The sequence below is a fragment of the Chiloscyllium plagiosum genome, unplaced genomic scaffold, assembly GCF_037043375.1.
Source record: "Chiloscyllium plagiosum isolate Xiang-an unplaced genomic scaffold, Cpla_swu_hap1 HiC_scaffold_9, whole genome shotgun sequence".
NCBI lineage: Eukaryota > Metazoa > Chordata > Chondrichthyes > Orectolobiformes > Hemiscylliidae > Chiloscyllium > Chiloscyllium plagiosum.
The window spans coordinates 108,418,438-108,440,724 of record NW_028270147.1 but is presented as its reverse complement, the minus strand read 5'-3'; positions in this window follow the sequence as shown (position 1 = coordinate 108,440,724).

The window sequence follows — 22,287 nt, the reverse complement described above, 5'->3', positions numbered from 1 at the left end:
ATCACATGCACATCAACAGACAGCACACAATTATACAAGAGCTGAAGACTTTCCAAAATCAATGCACGACATAAAGCAAATGCTCACTGATGACTACTTGCCCTTGATGAAGTCCAAAAAACCCCAACAACCCAATTTCTATAAGCGTCAAGGAGAATTCACCCCAGCTCAACATATGTTGGACTATCCAGTGTCAGCTTCCTAGAATATGCTGAGTATCTGGATTATTTGCGAAGCACTAATACCACTCAGCTATCACCTCCCCTTGAAATGAAACTTGATGCCAATGACAGTTTGTAACTTTATTAATTTGGTGACTTCCATAACTTCACCTTGTATTTTCCCTCTACTAACTGTCTCTTCCACCAGTAGAAGCAGTTCTTCCAAAGTCCTGACCAGTTTTGAGGTCTCCTCTGAACCACTGTTCAATCAAACTGATCAGCAATTTATCGAATCTCTCTTGATTACTATAATCAACGAATGTCAAGTTAACACTTTCTGGTTCCTGTGCACAGCCTTGAAGTCCTTCCTGAATTAGGGTTCCCAATACTGGGACAACATTCTAACTGTAGCTTAACCAGTGATTTGTGATGGTTTAACATCATTCATTTTTGTACTCCAGTTCCTATTTATAAAAGCTTAATGGCTCTGATGAACTGATGATGATCTAAATACTGCACAAGGCTGAGCTTCACTAACGTATCTCCATTAATAGTTGGTTCACAGAGCAGTGAGCATTGAATAAAAACCAAATAGAACCAACTAAGGTGGGCTACATGGCAAAGGATTCTTGTAAACACATTCTATTATTGTTATTCCATATTGGAAATTGTGCCCATGTTTCTAATGGAAACTGCCTCAGGCTACTGGCAGACCCCAGTTTATGAATAGTTTCTGTTCCAGAGTGCTTCTGCAAGTCAATTTGTACACAAGTTGGAACACACTGTAAAAAGTCATAAGTACAGAAAATGTTTGCATGCAAAATCTTTAAAATTACACTCTCGGATGAGATTACGTGTGAAAGAACAAGCATTCTGAAGTCTGGGATCCTCTATGTATCTATCCTGCCACTGTTGACTCTGTCGTGCTTTGAGTGTCAGGAGAGGGCAACTATAAGCTGTCATGCAGGTATTGGTTGTTTCTAATATATGCACAACTGAAGGAATTGATAACAGAAAGTGACCGACAGAAAGTACATACGTCTGGTCATACCTATCTGCAGTTAGTGGATCTCTGAATTCAACTTGACTGCTCTTCATAATGTTACTTTCCAGAGTGGTAGATCGCAAGGGGCTGCGGGAGGTGTTGACCTTCCGTGATTTTCTGCGACTACTGGATTTGACAGATGTAGCACTGGGTATAGAATTCTCCAGATACCTTCCATCTGATAGAAATAGAAACAAAGTTTAAGAAGTAAAAAAGGAGCATGCATTCCATTATCACAATCAATGGGATTGGTTAGTAAGCACAAGTTTCTCTCAAATTGTTGCTGTCAGAATATAGAAGAGATAGATGGTAATTTAATTCTTGTCCACCTCCTCAAATTCTGTGGACCAGCACAAAGTGATAAACCAGACATTTGGGGGAATCTGCAATGGGCAACAGGTGTTGACACAGATGGGAGCGGGAGATGACCACTTCAGGAAGGGAATGGAGGGTTGACTTTGCCTGCTAAGCCTTCCCAAAGAAGCTCCATAAATTAGAGAGAAGGAAAAGATTCCATAGCCTCAGTTTCTGTTGCAAATGCTTTCAAAACACTGCAAAATGTCAGTGCATGACCCTCGACCATTTAACTTAATTTCACCAGGGTTATTACTTTTATCTGATCAATAATGGCCAGCATGAGGTCAAGAGTAACTGTTGATCTAATTGCCATGAACAACTATTTTGTATTCCTTCCACTTACCCAGTCTGCTAATTTTTCGAGTAGCACTGCTCAAAGCTTCCCTCGTATCCATCACTGTGTCTGTCACTGCAGTAGTGGTGGGTATAGCTTCAAGCCTGTTTTCTATGTACTGCAACTTGGGATGAAAGAAAAATAATGAATCAAACACAATGCAAGTTAAAATAGTCTGTTTCCTGCAGTAAAAACTCTTAGGATAGACCCAGGCAGGAATCAAAGGGGAACTAGAAAACATGCAGGGTGTCAAATATATATTTTGAGGGATTTTGGAAGTTAAGAAGCAGGAAATGTCAGGGTGAGACTGGGAAGTATGGAGCTAAAATGTTCAGCGGACAGAATGACCTGAGATATGGAGGGGGCCAGGGCAGAAAAGAGTTGGAAAAGTAAACAGGAGCCACAAACAAATCTGTACATAGGAATTTTGCAGCTGAAGGACTGGGTTAAGGCAGAGAATGAAGATAAATAACAAGAGAGTGATAAGCAAGCAGGGCTATGATGCAGAAGATAGAATGTGTAGAAATGTACAGCATGGAATGAAAGAAGTCAGCATGTGGAAACTGCACACAAAGAAGAATCAGCCATTCGGTCCTTTGAGCCTTCTCCACCGTTTAACAAGACCATGGCGATCATGAATGTAACCCAAATACACATTCCCTCCTATTCCTGATAACCTTTTATTCCCTCTTAACAAGAATGCATCCTCCATGGACTTGAAAATATTCAAGGGCTCTGCTTCCACTGCTTTTTCAGGAAGTGAGCTCCAAAGACTTATGACCCTCAAAAATATGGAGCCAATCTTTCCATTTTAAACCAGCAACCTCTCACTTTTAAACAGTTCTAGATGCCTCGATTAAGTGGAAGGATCCTCTCTACATCCATCCTATCAAAGCCTCTCAAGTCACTTTTTATTTTCCTAACCTCCAGCAAGACAAGCCCAATCTATGCAATCTTTCTTCATAAGGCAACCCTCCACTGCAGGGCTGCTAAATCTTCTCTGAACTGCTTTCAACACATTTACATCCTTCCTTAAATAAGGTGACCAATACTATACACAGCACTTCAGATGGGATCCCACCAATGGCCTGTACAACTGAGGCATAACCTCCCTTGTGTTCGAGTCCCTTTGCAATAAATTAAAACATTCTATCAGCTTTCCCAATTTTTTGCAAAACTGCATTTGAGCCTTTTGAAAATCATGCACCAGGACATTCACATCCCTCTCTCTCACAGCTCAGCAATCTCCCACCAATTAGATAATATACTTTTGTATCCTTCTTGCCAAAGTGAAAAAATTTCACTTTTCCCACATTTCAACTAAGTCAGATCTTTGCCCACTCACTTAAACTTCTGGTAACTTTTTTGCAACCCCATGTTTGCTTCACAGCCTACTTTTCTCCTTGTGTTGTCAGTAAATTTGGCAACTTATCTTCCATCCCTTCATCCAAGTAATTTTATAAATTGTAAGCAGTTGAGACGCAGCACCGAGCCCTTTGGCACACCACTTGTTACATTCTGCCAACCTGAAAAAGACCCATTTATGCCGACTCTCTTCCTGTTTCCCAGCCAATCTCCTATTTATGGTAACATGTTAAACTCTTGTAAGATGAGGTATTACTTTCAGTCATAACCTTTAATGTGGCTTTTTATCAAATTAAAAAGGGACATTCTTAGGTCAGGCAGCATCCGTGAAGCAGGAGAATCGACCTTTTGGACATAAGCCCTTCATCATAAGCCCTCATTCCTGATGAAGGGCTTCTGCCTGAAACGTTCATTCTCCTGCTTCTTGGATGCTGCCCGACCTGCTGTGCTTTTCCAGCACCACACACTCGACTCAGGTCTCCAGCATCTGCAGTCCTCACTTTTTCCCTGGAGTGGTACATTGGTAAATAAACTATGTAAAGACCAGATCGTTTCAATTTTCTGTATTTTTGATTATGGATTGAAGTGAGAAAACTGTTTAAAAACTATGGAGTGCTGAAGTTTTGAAAGCAAGTTACCTGACACTTATTCTAAGCTCTGTTTACACAGTTGCTGATTCAAGCAATATTGAAAGGTTTACAGATAAGCTGCTGCCAAGGTCTGTGTACAAGGGAAGATCCGGTTAGCAACAAGATTAGTATGCAGACTAGTACCCATCGATGACAAGGGTCTTCTGCCTGCCAACAGTGAGGTGATTGGCTCTCGGTAAATAAACAGTTGGGTCTGAGAACAAGACAGTGAGAGCCACCAGATCTCCACAAGCTCAGGAGTTGTCTCAGTTGTGTGCAACTTGCCCTCTACTGTAGCTCTTTGGTCACGTAATGGCAAGTTGTACAGAAAAAGTTAGAATCATCAGTGAGCACAGCATTTTATCAACATAATCATGTTTCTTGAGTAAAACTATTCTAGTATTTTTTGGTAAGCTAATCCCAATAAGTACAAGACGGAAAACGTCAAATACTTGCCTTCTTTCAATAATGTTTACATTCTCTGTATCTTTCTAAGCAAACGAAATAGGAGAAGCAACCCATTCGGCACCTCAAATCTGCTCCACCTTTCAATATAATCACGGCTGCTCTGTTTCCAACTCGAACTCCAATTACCTTCAATTCCCATGGCAAACATAAACCACCTCTGTAAAAAACATTCAATGAACCCACCCCCATTGGCAGAGCAGAGTTCCATCAGTTTCCCTCATGATTGTAATTTCACCAAGTCCACTGCTCCTTTCCACTACCTGATTGACAGTTAGTCCAGGAATGTCTCTTTGAATCCTCTACCATTCCCTTGTTATCTACTATTTAATCTCCATTCTCACTTTCTGCAGGACCAGCACCTCATTTTACTTCACAGTGCAGGAAGAGGTCATTCAGCCCATCATGCCTTCACCAGCTTTAGTGTCTGACAAACATCTGCTTTTTTCCTTTATTGCTGCACACTATTTCTATCCAAAAAAAACCCAATGCCTTATTGAATGACTTAACTGAACCTTTCTGCTCCACACTTCTATGCAGTGTATTCCATATCCGAACAACTCGCTGTATGAAAAAGATATTTTGTTCCTCACACCACTCTTGCTTCATTGGCACAATATGTCAATCTATGTCCTCCCATCGCTGTTTATTTCACAAGCGGAAATAGCTTCATCCCAGCTACTCTGTCCATTTTGCATGCCTGACTCTCTCCTCCCATATTAATTTTTTCGTCCTGATTAACCTTTTAGTTATTACCTGCTATCTTTATATTCTGACCAATCATCTGACCTGCCACTCATCTTTGCACAATAACCTCAAGTCTGATATTAACTTCAGATACTAATTTCCCTAATTTCTTTCATTAACAGATTCCTCACAGCAGAGGAGATGGAGTGAGAACATGATCAAGATGTATAAAATTATGAGGGGCGTAAACAGGGTAGACGGGAAAAAAACCTTCTCCCTTGGGAGAAGTGATCAATATCAGGAGGCATGGATTTAAGTTAAAAAGGAATAGGAGAAGTGTTTTTAATCAGGGAGTGGTGTAAGAGTGTTAGAAGCAGAAACCCTTGTGACATTTAATTAGATGTACAACTGAGATATCAAAGTACACAAGGCAATGGACCAGGTGCTGGAAAATTGGATCAAAATAGTCAGGTGGCTGCTTTTGACCAGCGAAGACTTGAGCCAGAGTCCTTTCGTGCGCTGTACCCCTCTATGACTCTACCATGGGTCCAGCTTTGGAATTTTCCTGTATAATAGAAATAAACTGATTTATTCACGATGAGTGTCTCTCTGGTTGAGCCAGCATCTATTGCCCATCCCTGGATGCCATGGAGAAGATATGGTGAACCACATATTTGAAGCCTGCAGTCCATTTATTGCAGGTCAACCCACAATGCCATTAGGGAGAGAGTTGCAGGATTTCCAACCAACAATACTGAAGAAGCGTTGATATATTTCTGATCAGGAACAGGATGCAGCTTGGATAGCAACTTGCTGGTGTTGGTGCTCTTATGTATCTGCTGCCTTTGTCCTTCAAGGTGCCAATGGATTTGGAAAGTGCCACCCTGTCAGCCTCAGAGAACTTCTGTAAGTCTATTATGTAAATGGTACAGATTGGTGCTGATTGTTGAAGTTGGAGGAAGTGAAGGTTTGTGCATGTGGTGTTAGCCCTGGGCTGTTTTGTCCCAAATAGTGTCAAGCATCTTCGGTACTAGTAGACCTGCACTCATCCAGGCAAGTTGAAAGTATTCCATCACACTACTGAATTGTGCAATGTAGATGGTGAACTGCAACATGCGCTAGTAATTCAACCAGATAGCCAAAAACAATCATGGGTCAGCAAACTTTATTTTAACTGGCACTTTATGAACTGTCGCTCTTGATAAACCAACAAAAATTATTCACCTGAAATACCCGAAGGTTACTGCATTTTCGTGGTGTCAGAGTAGTGAGTTGAGGCTGCAAGTGAGAAGGCACTCTGCCATTAAGTTTTATTTAAGGCAAATGTGCATGCTTGTTTCAGTGAGTTATACTATAAATAAAGTAATGTGTATACCCCTGCATTACGTTTCTAATACTTAGCATGTGTTTTTGCATTGACTGTGTCAGTTTGTTGGCTACTGGAATATTTGATCAACCAGCACTCCTGGTCCCATTGGTGCTGGTTAATAAAACATTTACTGTGTCTTCAAAGACAGACATGGCGGGAAAAGCTCAGTAGCAGCATCTGTAGAGAGAAATCAATTAACATTTCGGGTTCAGTGACTCTTCCTCACAACATGGAGAGAAATGAGAGTTGATGTTTCAGTGTTCAGAGGAAGGATCACTGAACCAGAAGTGTTAACGAATTTCTCTCCAAAGATGCTTCTAGACGTTCTGAGCTTTTCCAGCAATTTCTGTTTTTGTTTCAGATTTCCAAAGTTCTTTTGGTTTTTATGCTGTACATTCAACCAAGTTTTTGCTGGCGATCTGATTATCCAGGAGTAACATCAACTAGCTATTATGTCATAACAGTTGGAGTGATGACACCGTAATACCTTCCTTGAAACAATGACCAGAATTCAAAAAATACTTCATTGGCAAAGAGCCATTTTGAGATGTCCCATAACCACAAAAGTCACCATTTAAATGTAAATATTTCTTTCTTTATAACAGACCTTTGGCCATAGGATCAAATGATCTCTAATCTGCCACACAGTATTGATGACTAGACCCAGTAGTCACCACAACAATGATTGAAGGCACGACAACTAACTGGAGTAGTTTGCAAATCAGCACCACTATACCTTGCCTCGTACTTCGACTCTTTATCAGACTCTGATTTAGTAGGGCTGACTTATTAGATGTTTCACTCCACAACTTGTCAGCTCACCTAAAACAAAAGCAAAGCAAAGACAATCAACAACACTGATTTTCAGATTCAGATTAGATTACATTACAAGTTTGCAATCGGAAACTCAAATACTTATTTTGGATTTGGATTTTCAATTTGGTCAAAAACAGAAATATTAAGTCGACATTATTTAATGATAATGAAATACAACATTTTGTATAAACAATTGAAATCTGGTTTGTATACCAACGTTGAGCCTTACAGCACAAACAAATCCTTCACCAGTGTGGGACGTTCTCCAGTCCTGAGAGATAATGTAGCTTCAGTGAGGAATGTGAAAGAATTAAGTAGTAAGATCAAACTAGGAGCATCTGTGTGTGTACACCAGAACCAAAATCAAATAATATCAGTAAGCATCAACAGAAGCCCAAGCCCATGTTCTCCTGGCTTTTATTCCATAACAATTGGAGCCATAACACACGACATCATAATACTCCCTTGGAACAATGACCAGAATTCAAAAAATACCTCATTTGCAGAGAGCCATTTTGAGATGTCCCATAACAACAAAGATCACTGGACCAGAAATGCTAACGGATTTTTCTCCACAGAGGCTGCCAGACCTGCTGAGCCTTTCCAGCAATTTCTTTTTTTTTGTTTCAGATTTCCAGCAGTTCTTTTGTTTTTTGTGTGGTATATTCAATCAAGGTTTTGCTGGGGATCTGATTATCCAGTACTAACACCAACTGGCTATTAGGTCATAACAATCAGAGCCACGACATCATAATACATCCCTTGAAACAATGACCAGAATTCAAAAAATACTTCATTGGCAGAGAGCCATTTTGGGATGTCCCACAATCACAAAACTCACTATTTAAATGTAAATATTTCTTTCTTTATAACAGTTCTTTGGCCACAGGATCAAATGATCTCTAATCTGCCACACAGTATTGATGGCTAGACCCAGTAGTCACCACAACAATGATTGAAGGCACGACAACTAACTGGAGTAGTTTGCAAATCAGCACCACTATACCTTGCCTCGTACTTCGACTCTTTATCAGTCTCTGATTTAGTCGGGCTGACTTGTTAGATGTTCTACTCCACAATTTGTCAGCTCACCTAAAACAAAAACAAAGCAAAGATAATCAACAACACAGATTTTCAGATTCAGATTAGATTACATTACAAGCTTGCAATCAGAAACTCAAATGTGGGACGTTCTCCAGTCCTGAGAGGTAATGTAGCTTCAGTGAGGAATGTACTAGTAGTAAGTAGTAGGTTCAAACTAGGAGCATCTGTGTGTGTATACACCAGAACCAAAATCAAATAATGTCAGTAACCATCAACAGAAGTCCAAGTCCTTGTTCCCCTGGCTATTATGCCATAACAATTGGAGCCATGACATCGTAATACCTACCTTGGAACAATGACCAGAATTCAAAAAATACCTCATTCGCAGAGAGCCATTTTGAGATGTCCCATAACAACAAAGATCACTGGACCAGAAATGTTAACTGATTTCTGTCCAAAGATGCTGCCAGACCTGCTCAGCTTTTCTAGCAATTTCTATTTTTGTTTCAGATTTCCATCAGCTCTTTTGGTTTTTGTGCTGTATATTCAACCAAGTTTTTGTGAGGAATCTGATTATCCAGAGTATCGTGATTATCAAATGTCTATTATGCCAGAACAATTGGAGCTACGACGTCATAATACCTCCCTTGAACCAATGACCAGAATTCAAAAAGTACTTCATTGGCAGAGAGCCATTTTGAGATGTCCCATAACCACAACACTCATTATTTTGATGTAAATATTTCTTTCTTTATAACAGTCCTTTGGCCAAATATTTGCCCCTGCAAATATTTGGTTGTTTTTCTGAGACTCTACCATTCAGTAAACAACTGCTAATCTGGCCAAGTCCCATTTCCTGGTCCCTACATTATCTAGTCTCTTTTCCTTCTCACAATGTAAATGTTCCATTTATGTAAATTAATGGTTAATAGTCATTTACTGACGTTAGTAAAATTAAACCATGATTGACATTTGTTTCTTACATTACAGACCTCTTTTCACAACTCTACCAGTTCACTTCACGCTAAATGCATGTTCCCTTTCCACAAGACAAATTATTTATCAGAAATGTGCAATAAATACATTGTGGCATTTCTCATTATGATTGAGACAGAGTCACAGAGAGTCACAGAGAGAAATAGATTGTCACAGAGTGTCACAAAGAGTCCAATAGTCACAGAGATCCACAGCACAAAAATCTTTTCCGAACGTGAAATATTCATAACTGAACAGGGAGTTTGATAAAGCAACTACAGCAGGTGGTAAAAGGTCACAATAGGGATATGTTACTGCAGCTGCAATCTGCAGAGAAAGTCCAACTTATGCTCAGACACAAATGCCCAGTTTGTGTCTGGCAGGTCAATGTCCCTTATATGCCTCCATTACCCACCCTTGGAAAATGGTGGATAAATGAGCTCTTCCAATATTATTGCCTGTTATAGTGTGAGAGGTAATTTCGGTTTAAACTTTAAGATGTGCCTGGACCACAGACTGATCTATAATAAAAGACAAAACTTTTGTTTCTTTTCTAACAACCATTTTATATACTCAAAAGTAGAATAGTTTAAATTGTGCAGAATGCTGACAATTTGTGAGCGATAGTAAAAACAAGCAGGCTCTTGATTGATGAAGCCATTAACACAGCAGGGAAGGATGAGTCCTTGACTGATAAGACTGCTAGCACAGACAGAGAAGAATAAGTCTTTGACTGATAAGACTACAGGGTGAGAAAAACAACAACTTTAGAGACTCTGAAGACATTTGTTGCAGACTTTGTGATAAGGGTACAAATCGAAGAATAATGATGTTTTTAAGAATGTGAACCTCATGGCTTGTTGGAGCCAAGGAGAGGAGGGACTTGTGCTGTATATAATGGGAGACTTTGTAAGCCTCAGCGCGCCTTTTCTTTAAGGGTGCCCGACTCTGCAGACTTGACTTGTTAATAAAACTTTGTTTTCCTGAATTTGTCTAGAGCGATTATTGAGAAGCGATTTTCGTTTCTAACAACTTGGGGGCTCGTCATCCGGGATCAACACTCCGGCCGCAAGGGGAGTTGAGGAAGGATATCGGAGAAGGTGCACCCTGCTGAGTTCAGCAGTCCCTGATTCCTTGCTTGTCGCCCCGCGCGGCTTGAGCGAGTGATATCCGGGAGGCTCAGGAAAACAAAGGAGGGGTATACCCGAGGCAGTGGGGACGGTTAATGATCGAGTAATTTCGGTGCACCGAACCCAGGTAAGAAAAAACTTGCGGGGACCGTGTTTCCGGAGGACTTGGTACCTACGGGGTGCCTGTGGATTTTTTCTACAGAGACGTGGGACTCAGGAATCTAGAGACCGGGGCTCGCCTGTGAGGGATTTTGCAGAGACCGTGTTTGAGGAGGAACATGTACCTACGGGGTGCCTGTGATTTGTGTCACAGAGACGTAGGACACAGGAATCCAAAGACCGGGGATGCCTGCAAAGGAACCTGGGCGATCACGGGACTGAAGGTCCGGGAATTGGCTACATTGTGATAGATTATCACGGGAAAAATACGAAGTCCTCGGAAATGGGAAATAAGGGATCTAAGGCGATTAAGGGAAAGGTAGGCTTAAACAGGGACAATGACACATACCCCGGGGTACCTGACGATAATCCGTTAGGGAGAATGCTAAATAATTGGGATCAGGGTGGAAGAAAGGGAAAATCTAAAAGGAAGATGGTAAAATACTGTCAAAAGTGGTCCCAGAAACCTATTCAGGGCGACTCAGTGTGGTGGCCTAGATTCGGTACTGACGAAGACTGGGTCCGGCAAGCCCTCATTTTATATGTCAGTTCAAAACCTGATGTTAATCTGGAAGAAAGTGATTATGCCCTTTGTTGGCTGCCGGTTACGATATCTTGCCAAATGCAGGTAACTAATAAAGACTCGAAAGGGCAGAAAGAATGGGACCCTTTAGATCACTTACCGCCGCCCTATGTGACCCCGTCTGCCCCACAGAATGTTCCTTCGGGTGACGACGATTCAGGGGAAGGGGAAGAAAAGGGGAGAGTCGTGGCAAGAGCAGAGGAAAAGAGAACCATGGCCGGAACAAAGGAAGAGTGGAGGAACGCGAGACCGCGACAGGGAAATGAAGAGGACACTCAGATGTTACTATTGTAATGAAGAGGGACATTTTAAACGGGAGTGCTCCCGCTACAAGCGGGAGGTGAGGTCGTACGCCCTGATGGAGGAAGATTAGGGAGGTCGGGGGTTCCTACCCTTGGGGCAAAAGGACTATCGACAGGAACCCCTGGTAAACTTGAAAGTAGGGCCCCAAGGATCGGAGATCACATTTATGGTGGACTCGGGAGCCGAAAGATCAAGTATAATCCAAATACCCCCCGGCACCCGAGCAGGAGGAAAAGTTATGGGGGTATCTGGAATTGGAGGACAGAAATTACAAGTCCCAGTGGTGGAGGACGTGGAAATTGGATATGAAAACAGAACTACTAAACGAGACCTCCTTCTACTGCCATCGGCGGGGTTTAATTTGTTAGGAAGAGACTTGCAGGTCAAACTAGGGATCGGAACGGTACCAAATAACGGGGAAATGGTGGTAAGGTTGTTCGCCCTCACCAAAGAAGATGATCAACAAATAGACCCGGAAGTATGGTACCGAGAGGGGAACAGAGGGGGTCTAAACATCAAACCTCTCCAAATCACCATGTTACCAGGAAGACGCCCGGTAAGAAGGAAACAATACCCGATTGCTATGGAAGGACGGGAGGGGTTACAACCTGTGATAGAAAGATTAATCACAGATGGACTACTGGAGGAATGCATGTCCCCTTTCAATACTCCAATACTCCCTGTGAGGAAGCCGGACGGGACATATAGGCTGGTGCAAGACCTGCGGGGGTTGAATGAAGTAGTCCAGGCTAGATACCCGGTGGTACCTAATCCCTACACGTTAATGAGTAAAATTCCCCCCGAACATGAATGGTTCAGCGTAATAGATCTGAAGGATGCTTTCTGGAGTTGCCCCCTTGACGAAGAAAGTCGGAACCTTTTTGCCTTTGAATGGGAGAATCCCTTCACAGGACGAAAGCGACAGTTAAGATGGACGGTCTTGCCGCAGGGATTCACGGAGTCACCCAATTTGTTTGGACAAATACTGGAGAAGATCTTAGGAGGATTTCGGTGTAACGCGGAGAATCAATTGCTCCAGTATGTCGATGATCTCTTACTCTCAGGACCAAGAGAAGAGGAGGTACGAGCAGACACCGTTGCCCTGCTGAACTTCCTGGGAAAACAGGGTCTACGCGTCTCCAGGACAAAACTCCAGTTTGTGGAGCGAGAAGTAAGATATCTGGGCCATCAAGTCAGTAAGGGGCACCGCCGTATCACGCCAGAACGAATATCAGGGATTACGGGTATGCCAATACCCAGGACGAAGAAGGAAGTCAGACAATTCCTGGGACTAGTAGGGTATTGCCGGATATGGATTGAAAGTTACACTACTTTAGTAAAATTTTTGTACGACAAACTGGGACAAGAAGGACAAAAGGTGGACTGGTCAGATGAGGAGGAGCAGTGATTTAATATTATTAAAAATAAACTGATTCAAGCTCCGGTATTGGCTTTACCCACCCTGAAGGAACCGTTCCAGTTATATGTCAATAGCGCCGGCGGAATTGCCCAGGGTGTGCTTACTCATCTGCGGGCAGGGAAACGTCAGCTGGTTGCATTTTTGTCAAAAATGTTAGACCCTGTGTCATGTGGATGGCCGACCTGTATCCAGGCAGTGGCAGCTACGGCAATGATAGTAGAAGAGGCCCGGAAACTTACCTTTGGAGGAAGGATCACAGTATACTCCCCACATTCGGTTAGTACCATACTGGCTCAAAAGGCTCACCGCTGGTTAACAGACTCTCGCATCCTGAAGTATGAGATGATTTTGATGACCGGAGACAATCTCAATTTTGCAAAAGATCTCAGTTGCAACCCTGCCCAGTTTCTATACGGACGTCCTGCAGACGGGGAACAGGAGCATGATTGTGTGGAATTTGTGGACTTGCAGACCAAAAGCCGAGAGGACCTGCAGGAAGCCCCGCTGGGTGAGGGACAGGAACTGTATATCGACGGGTCCTCCCGGTGCATCAGTGGAGTATGATACAGTGGCTATGCTGTTATAGATGGTGCAACGAAACGGACGATTGAGTCCGGACAACTGCCCGGGAAGTGGTCAGCCCAATCCTGTGAGTTGTACGCCCTCCAGAGGGCCCTGAAGTTGTTGGAAGGGAAAGTGGGGACCATATATACTGACTCAAAGTATGCATACGGAGTCGTTCATACTTTCGGGAAAATCTGGAAAGAGCGAGGATTGATAACTTCCCGGGGAAAAGATTTAGCTCACGAACAAATGATCAGCCTAACATTGGAAGCCCTGGCGTTACCTACGGAACTTGCAGTAGTACATGTACCCGGTCACCAGAAGGGGTCGACACCGGAAGCGGTGGGAAACCGGTGGCAGACGAGGAAGCCAAGCGGGTAGCGGTCGAAAAATCCGTCCAATTGTTAACGTTAATACCGTTGAGGGAAGGGCTCGCTAAACAACCCGTCTTCACCCAGGGGGAGATTGATAAAATGGATCAATTGGGTGCCCGGCTAGATACTAACGGGAAGTGGACGGTTCCTGATGGGAGACAAGTACTGAACAAACAGATCACCCGGGGTATTCTGCACCGATTACACCATCAGACCCACTGGGGGGTGCAAGCCATGTGTGACACGATCCTGAGAGACTATGTATGCAGGGGGATATACACATTAGCCCAACAAGAGGTAGTCGGATGCCCCACTTGCCGGCGTATTAATCAGAAAACCATGCGTTCTATGCCAGCTGGTGGTCAGCCCCTCGCGATTAGGCCATTTCAGAGGATCCAAGTCGACTTTACAGAATTACCCCCAGTACAGAGATGGAAATATCTGCTAGTAATAGTAGACCATTTCACTCACTGGGTAGAGGCTTTCCCAACTGCCAAAGACGATGCACCAACCGTGGCCCGACTGTTGTTAGAGAACATAATCCCGAGATATGGCATAATGGAATCTATCGACTCCGACTGCGGGACGCATTTTATTTCTAAGCTACACCATTTGATCTGTAATGCCCTGGGTATCCAATGGAAATTCCACACACCCTGGCATCCTCAGAGTTCGGGTCGAGTTGAGAGAATGAATGGCACGCTCAAGACCCAATTGACTAAGCTGATGTTAGAAACTAAGTTACCCTGGCCAAAGTGCCTGCCCATTGCCCTATTGAGGATACGTACGGCACCTCGCCGAGATGTCGGGGTTTACCCCTATGAAATGCTGTTCAGATTACCGTATTGGAGTAAGGTTGATGGATGCCCCACTCTACAAGGGGGGGATGTATTTATCCAAACCTATTTACTGGCCTTATCCCGTTCTTTTGCAGAACTCCGGAGGAAAGGTCTCCTGGCTCAGACTCCGCCGCTCGACTTCCTCCTGCATAAGGTGGAGCCCGGAGATTGGATACTTGTTAAGACCTGGAAGGCCGAAAAGCTCCAGCCGCGGTGGGAAGGACCGTTCGTGGTTCTGTTAACAACTGAAGCAGCTGTTCGGACGAAAGAAAAAGGGTGGGTCCACGCATCAAGGATAAAGGGGCCTGTTCCGCCTGAAGAAGAAAGCACCTGGACATGCGAGCAAGGGGACAAGCTGTTGTTGGTAAAACTGAAAAGACAGCAATAATGAACTCTACTTGGACTGTATTGGTGGGGATATTGATCAGTTTACTCCTGTATGTGGGGGAGGGTGAGGGGAGATGTGACAAATGTCGAACTACAGTAAGACTTGGGATTCAAATCTATTCGGGATCATTTGTGTCCCATTCCTATGTGGACGATAGGTGTTACGATGTGAGTGCACGCCATGAATGTTGGGAGGATGGGAGACCCTATTATCAGGTATATAATAAAGGATACGGTGGCAAAATCCATGGATGCCCTATAAATGACCGCTGGGTGTGTATTAGCAAAACTGGGAGGTGGGACCTATCCTCCGTGTTGCTCAGGGAGCAGGTTGACAGAGTCAAGGAGACCAAGATACAGATCCCTGATCGGGGGTTGGGGAAAGAGCAAGACCGTCAGGGAACGGTCGTGCTCCCTAAAGTGCCATCTGTATACGAAGAGGTAGAAGGACAGATTGAACTCCCGGATGTTACACAAAACCTGTTTATTGATCTCACCTCTAGAATAGCCACTGTTTTAAATGTTAGCAATTGCTGGGTCTGTGGGGGGCCGCATATGTCGGAACAATGGCCGTGGACTGGTCAAAGCTTAGACATAGGGGAATTGCTGCAAACCACTTGGACTCATGACAACGACAGAAAAAGCCAGGGGTGGAGACTGACAAACAGCCCTGAGGGCCAGTTCTGTATTGAAGGCAAGGGGACCGTGAAGGTAGGGATTAGCCCCTGTCAGAATATATTGGATGCAACCACGCGAGTATGGTGGCCTGAGAATATTGCTTGGTACATTGCACACCGAGGTCATCAAAATTGCATTCGGTTACGTTCTGATTCCTCCTCTTACGAGCTAAGTGCTGACCCTTCCGATGGCATGAAAAGAGTGTGGAGCGGTGGTTGTCAGGGGAATCAATGCTGGAATAATCCTGTCCAGACTCTGCCACGGGGCCAACAATCCGAATACTGGAATTGCAGTGGTCCTGGTCCTTATGAGGGCGTCCCCGGGGTAAAGGAACTGTGGGATGACGTTGTGAGGCAGGGAGGGCCTGCTCCAGATGGCCTATTTTGGATATGCGGTAATCAGGCATACTCCAAACTGCCCATGGGATGGGCTGGGGTATGCTTCCTGGGTCTAATACGACCTGCGTTCTTCCTATTACCCCGGGAGGAAGGCGATGATTTGGGAGTTAAACTCTTTGACTCCCTGCGTAGGTCGCCAAGGGATATCCAAGTCGGTGATTGGGGGGATGAGTGGCCACCGGCCCGGATTATTGAATACTACGGGCCGGCTACGTGGGCACAGGATGGATCATGGGGATATCGTACTCCTATCTATATGTTAAATCGAATTATCAGGCTCCAAGCAGTCGTAGAGGTCATTACTAACCGGACTGCCCTGGCCCTAGAGTTGTTGGCTAAGCAGCAGGATCAGATGAGGGCTGCTATTTATCAAAACCGACTTGCCTTGGATTATCTGTTGGCCTCGGAGGGGGGTGTGTGCGGGAAATTTAACCTGACAAACTGCTGTCTAGAAATTGACGATAATGGTAAAGCGATTTTGAAAATTTCCGATGAAATTCGGAAATTGGCCCATGTGCCAGTACAATCTTGGCATCCTCTTAGTGGCATCAGATGGTGGGATGGTCTCCTAGGTGGTAGCTGGTGGCGCACGGCGTTGCTGGTGGTTGGGGGAGGCATGATTCTTCTTCTCATAACACCCTGCCTAACCCCCTGTATTCAGTTTTTAATTCAGAAAAATATTTCCCGACTCCAGGCAGTTGTGGTTCCACAGCATGGGACGCGGGAACTTAAAGTGATGTTGCTGCGAAAGACCAAGGATTTCCCGGGCCCTTGAGGGAAGGGGGGCTTATCTTGGTCAGGCACATCTTAAAGAAAGGAAAGGGTGGAATTGTGAGAGGTAATTTCGGTTTAAACTTTAAGATGTGCCTGGACCACAGACTGATCTATAATAAAAGACAAAACTTTTGTTTCTTTTCTAACAACCATTTTATATACTCAAAAGTAGAATAGTTTAAATTGTGCAGAATGCTGACAATTTGTGAGCGATAGTAAAAACAAGCAGGCTCTTGATTGATGAAGCCATTAACACAGCAGGGAAGGATGAGTCCTTGACTGATAAGACTGCTAGCACAGACAGAGAAGAATAAGTCTTTGACTGATAAGACTACAGGGTGAGAAAAACAACAACTTTAGAGACTCTGAAGACATTTGTTGCAGACTTTGTGATAAGGGTACAAATCGAAGAATAATGATGTTTTTAAGAATGTGAACCTCATGGCTTGTTGGAGCCAAGGAGAGGAGGGACTTGTGCTGTATATAATGGGAGACTTTGTAAGCCTCAGCGCGCCTTTTCTTTAAGGGTGCCCGACTCTGCAGACTTGACTTGTTAATAAAACTTTGTTTTCCTGAATTTGTCTAGAGCGATTATTGAGAAGCGATTTTCGTTTCTAACATATAGCAAATGCCTTTGATACAGAAACAAAGAATGGTTCGAACAAACATTTATTTGAAAGTGACTGTAAGCTCAGAGGTTGGCTTGTGTCATGGCAGAAATGTTTCTCATCAGGAACTAGAAAGCAGCTGACACAAGGTTATATGCTGTGACTACTCTGAAGGTTTAATGAGAGTTCCAGTTTTTAAAAAATAACTGTGGGAGAAAGGTAAATCACTTTGATGACTATTAGTTTGGGACACTTAATGTTGTCGTGAACGTACTGTTCACTGCAAACAATTAAACACGAGCCAGAACAGCCATGTGCTTTTCAGATAATAATGTAGATTCACAAGGAAGCACAACATTGAAACAATGGAACAATTTACAGAGGAACCTTGATTACCCGAGCGACATGGGCAGAGTGTTTTGTTTGGATAATTGAATGCCTGGTAATACAGTTTTGCCAAGCATCGGGATCTTACGATCTACTTCGGATGATCCGTAATTCTGATAATCGAATGCCAGATAATCGAGGCTCCTCTGCATGTAGATTAATCAAATATCCTATAAATCAAAGAAGTTTAATTTTTAAACAATAAAGTCTGATAATCTGCTTGGTCTTTTGCTGTTCTCTATCAATTGAGGTCTTCAGGGCAATGAATAAAATTTATTGACATGGGAATGTGTGGAAGGGTTGATAATTCAGGAAGTTAGCTGGTTCTGAATTGATTTAGACAAATAAAGAGGATCAGAATGGGAGAAATATTATATAATGTGCAGACTACACCGAAAGGGTATTTCATCACAACTGTGCCACTTATTTAAAGAGCAAGAAAGGGCCGTCACTGACCAGATAGCAGTTGTGTAGCCTGAGACAGTAGATTGTGGGTTCAAATCCCACCAGAGATTTGAGCAGATCTCTCAGGCAGACATTTCACTCCAAGTAGTTCTTCCATAACACAATGGTTGCTTTGCTGTCCAACCCCCATGATATCGGAAAATCACATTTTAGAAACAGCATTTAAAGTCTTCGCGATGTAATCGGGTTGCAGCCAACACACGTTTTCAGAGTTCGTGCTTTAGAAACAGTGTCCCCAATTTGTCAAATTTGTGTTAATGAAATGCATGTCATAGCAGAATGACCTGTCCAGTACTGAGGGAGTACTGCACTATGTTGCAGATGGTGTCCTTCAGAGGAGACGGATGCAGAAGACCTCAGCATTCTGGCCAATATTTATTTCAACAGATTATCCTATTCAACAATTTGCTGTTTTGATGAACCGAACATGCTCAAATTGTATTTTGCATTTGCTATTTCATAAACTACAAAGTGTTCACTGGCTGTAAGCCACATAAAGAATGTTCCATGATTGTAAACAGTGCCATTTAAAACAAGTTTTCTTTTCTTTTCTGAAGTTGCACAGATCAATACTAGACAACAGACACAGGCCCTGTTATACGGTTACACACAACACTGTGACATTGTTGCACACCACGAGCTGAAGTGTTCTGGAAGTGATCAATCTCCAAGCTGGAGGGAATGGCTTCAACTTAGGCAGAAAAGGGAAGAAAATCCATCCAGTGATTCCCCTTTGCCAAGTGCACTCATGTGGGATGGATCAGCCCTGTGATTCCTTCTCTAATTTGCCCGGCAACACATGATAAAGGCTCAGAAATAAAAAGTGATTACTTGGCCAAATTCTCAGTCAGAATAGGGAGAACAGGGAAGAAAATTGAGAAAACAAATTTCCATTCCAAGAAAAAGAAATTGAGATCAGGGTCAACACCTTACAAGAATAATCATCTTTCTACATTAAAAAAGTTATGATGGCACATTTCATTTTCTAGACACTTCTGGGTTCAGATACAGTCTGACATTTTCAAACACTAACCCTGCCAACTTGAAAACTTCAAAGAAACTTCTGACACTACAAATGAGTCAGCACCTTAGGCACATCACCTCCATCTCTCTGACTTGCTCCTTCATCACTGGTAGCTCTATTTAATCCCAAATCACCTACCACCATTACAAGGGTCACTGCTGTTCAAAAAGGTGGCCCATCTTATCGGGATGACTGTCTGTTCAGTGAAACCTCGCCAAAACTGCACATGTCTGAGAACTCTAAATACTGCAACAGAATGAGGAAACCAGTAGACTGCTGAGACTGAAATTTACATCAGTTGACAGGAAGAAACTGAAGAAAACCAGAGGTGAAACACCATCAGTACACTACAACCAAAAGATACTCCTCTCCAAACATTGCTGAAATTCTACAGAGTTAAAAAACATACAACACCAGGTTATAGTCCAACAGGTTTATTTGGAAGTACTCGCTTTCAGAGTGCTGCTCCTTCATCAGGTAACTGTGGACCAGGATCATAAGATCCTGTGTCTTATGATTGTGCTTGACAACCACTTGATGAAGGAGAAGCACTCAAGTAAGCCACCTAGTTCTTCCATAAACTGCTGGGGAAGGTAAATAATAAAACCAAACACACAATGTGATAACAATCAAGGAACCAGAAATAACAGCAATATATCCAGTCCAGACGACTCTGCAAAGTTCTCCTTCCTCATATTCAGGGATTGTGTCTAATTGCCCCACAGAACACTCAAGTTTCAGCCTGACATAGTCACACCCAATTTATAGCCAATGTTGCACACTCCTCCTCAGCAGGACAGACTCGGCAGAGGTAGAGGTAGTATCATACAATTGGGAGTGAGTTGCTCTGGGATACTTCAATATTGACTTCAGATTCCATAATGTCTGAGGGCATCAGGTCAACCATGGACAACTTCCTGCTGATTACCACCACCCCCTAACTGGTGAATCAGTATTCCATGTTAAACGCCACTTTGAGGAAGTAGTGAGGGTGGCAAGGGCTCAGAATGTACTCTAAGTACATGACTTCAATTTTCATCACCAAACATACATTCATAGCAGCACTAATGGCCAGGTTGGTGAAATCCTAAAGGGTAAATTTGGTAGACTTGGTCTGCAGCAGGTAGTAACAAAACCAATGGGGAAAATAACCAACTTAACTCCATCCTTCTCTGATACTTATGAAGGGATAAGAGGACACAGCAATAGCAATAAGGCTTGAAAACATATTAACTATACGATTGATGGTTTGTGCTCCAGAACTAGTCATATCCCTTGGCAGTCTGTTTAAATGCAGCAACAACACTGACAACTACTAACAATGTGTAAATTTACCCAGGTAAATCCTGCCCTCAAAATGGAGGAATATCCAAACTATTCAAACGTTGCTTCATCTGTCTATGCTTAATCTTCAGCAAAATGGTTGATCATCATTATCAATGCAATGAAGAAATACATTCCCCAATAAAACGCTGACTGATGCCCAGTTTGGGTTCTGTCAGGGCCATTCAGCTCCAATCCTCATTACATCCAATCATTGGGCCGACATTCAGGGAGCTTTTGGCGAAGTATGGTATCAAGAAGTGTGAGAAAAATTGAAGCCAATGGAATCAGGAAATAGTTGTGCCTATTGCAGGTTCAAACACCTCATTGTCCAAGGGCATTGTCCAAGATCCAATCATCTTCAGAGTCCTTTTCTCCATAAGGTCAGAAATGGGGATGATTCATGACTGCACACTGTTGAATCCCATTCATAATTCCTCAGCTGTATCCCGAGTCACTATCAGTAAAACCTGAACAGCATTCAAGAGGTCTTGGGCTGATAGGTTGGAAATAACATTGGTGACAAACAGTGCCCGACAATGACCAAAACATAGGATCCAGTCATCTCTCCTCATCATTCACGACATTACCGTCATTGAATCCCACTAACAGTATCCTGGAGGATGTCACCATTTACCAGAAATGGAACTGGATTAGCCAAATAAGCAAGGTTTACAGGATAACATCAGAGGCTGGAAACTCTGTGCGAAGTAATTTACCTCCTGACTCGGCAAAGTCTGATGCAAAAAGTACAAGTCAGGATGCTTGAGAAGGGATTAACTCTGCTTTCTCTTCATAGATGCTGCCAGACCTGCTAGAGTTTAAGAAATTTCTGTTTTGTTTACACATCAGGATGTCTGGATGAATGCAGCTTGGGGAAGAAGGCACTGAGTGCAGTAAATCCCTCTGCCACACTGACAACTCAATGCTCTTCCAATCACATAGCCCTTCTTTGAGGTTTTCCCCTGTTTGGTTGAAAACTGAAAAAAATAGTTTTTCTATTAATACTTTCCTCTCACTGAGAAAGCTTCAGTCCAACCCACATCCTACAATCTGCTCTGAAAACTCTGCTCACATTTTGATAATGTGCAACGCAGTTGCTGAAAACTTCCACAACAAAAGTAAAACACACAATATTCTTAAAAAACGAATTCACTATTTTCCATGTTGACAGATCCATTAAAATTCCAGATACAAATTCAGATTATTGCCAAGAAGTCCAGTCCTTCCTTGGACCAAAATATATTGTCTACTACGTTTTGTTGAAACAAATGTGATTGTTTTTGAGATGTATTGCCTGCAGAAAAACAGGAATTATTACAAAAAACATTTCAAGAAGTTGAAATCAAGGACAATACAGCCAGGGTGAATGGCACCCAATATACAGCCTTTAATATTCCTCAGTCACTGTTGCACAATACCAGCAGTTCAGCAACCTATCAAGGCTTGTAACTCAACACTATCCAAACTCCTGACCTCCACCTATGAAAGCAAAGATAACAAATACATTGGAGTTCCCCTCCAAACCATGTACCACCGAAACTTGGAATTATAAAGACATTCCTTCGCTGTCACTGGGTCAAACATCTGCAAAGTTCACTCTGACTGCAATTCAAAACTCACC